At 61.6% G+C, this 1,413-nt stretch overlaps 1 protein-coding gene across 2 annotated transcripts in view; it reads right to left on the bottom strand.

The window, feature by feature from the left end:
* The window catches only part of LOC104135292 (GEM interacting protein), a 27,894-nt gene that overhangs the window by 15,923 nt on the left and 10,558 nt on the right, over positions 1-1,413 (bottom strand). The window lies entirely within an intron of this gene.

Here is a 1,413-nt window from a genome sequence, read left to right as displayed (position 1 = left end):
GGGGCCCAACCCTGACCCCAGCACTCGAGGGGCGGCCCCCCCAGTGCCCAGCACAGGGGCACGCTCCCTGCCCTGCTCCTGCTGGCCACACCACTCCTGAGACAAGCCCGGATGCCGCTGGCCCCCTTGGCCACCTGGGCACCCTGCTGCCTCCTATCCAGCCCCCTGGCGACCAACACCCCCGGCTCCTTTTCCGCCGGGCAGCTTTCCAGCCCCTCGTCCCCACGCCTGGAGCCTTGCGTGGGGTGGCCACACCACTGTCCTTCACTCGGTGCTGGCCATGCGCTGGCAGACCCAATGGAGGGGCTCACGGATGCGGTGTGTGCCCCCCCTGCACCTCAACCGAACCCTCCCACCCGTCGTACCCCGTGCGTCGCCAGAACCACACGCATGGGGATGAGCAGCGCGCGGGCTGGGCCGCGTTGCGGAAGTCACCCATTCCTCGCACGTCGTCCGCGTGCGTCGCGATGCTTTACCTGCGGGGACCGTCTCTCAATATTACGCGTGCTTATCTCGTCCCCACGCCTGGAGCCTTGCGTGGGGTGGCCACACCACTGTCCTTCACTCGGTGCTGGCCATGCGCTGGCAGACCCAATGGAGGGGCTCACGGATGCGGTGTGTGCCCCCCCTGCACCTCAACCGAACCCTCCCACCCGTCGTACCCCGTGCGTCGCCAGAACCACACGCATGGGGATGAGCAGCGCGCGGGCTGGGCCGCGTTGCGGAAGTCACCCATTCCTCGCACGTCGTCCGCGTGCGTCGCGATGCTTTACCTGCGGGGACCGTCTCTCAATATTACGCGTGCTTATGATGGGGCCTCCACCACCGCCCTGGGCAACCCCTCCCGCTCTTTCCCACCCTCAGGGCCAAGGATTTCTGCCTTCCATCCAGGCGAAACCCGCCCTGCTTTGGTTTCAAACCATCCCCCCGTGGCCTGTCCCAGCCAGCCCTGCTCAAAAGACCGTACCAAAAAGTTCCATTCCTCATGACGTCAGCTCAGATATAAAAACCAAGGGAAAAGGAGGGGATGAGTTTTAAAATGTGAAACTGGGCATAACTGGTAAAAAAAAAAAAAAACCCAAACAAAAAACAAAAGAAAACTTCACTCTTCATTGTCCCTTTGACATTCCAGGAAACAGGATGTGGTTGACCTAAACGTAGAGTTGCTTCACCCATGGTTGGGTTTGTGATAGTGATAGTGAGCAGCGAGTACTCGCAAACGTTGCTTGGTAGAGCAGTCACTCACAGCGACTCCTGGGCCTCGTCTCAGCCCTGAAAAACTCAGATTTTTCCATAAATCCCAGAATCCCAGCCTGGCCGGGGTTGGAAGGGCCCTCAGAGCTCACCCAGTGCCACCCCCCCACCCAAGCAGGGTCACCCAGAGCAGGGGGCACAGGACAGCGGCCAGGCGGG

Source organism: Egretta garzetta, unplaced genomic scaffold (genome assembly GCF_000687185.1).
Source record: "Egretta garzetta isolate BGI_Z169 unplaced genomic scaffold, ASM68718v1 scaffold421, whole genome shotgun sequence".
Taxonomy (NCBI): domain Eukaryota; kingdom Metazoa; phylum Chordata; class Aves; order Pelecaniformes; family Ardeidae; genus Egretta; species Egretta garzetta.
The sequence above is the reverse complement of the archived record's forward strand: the minus strand, read 5'-3'. Positions and strand labels throughout refer to the sequence as shown.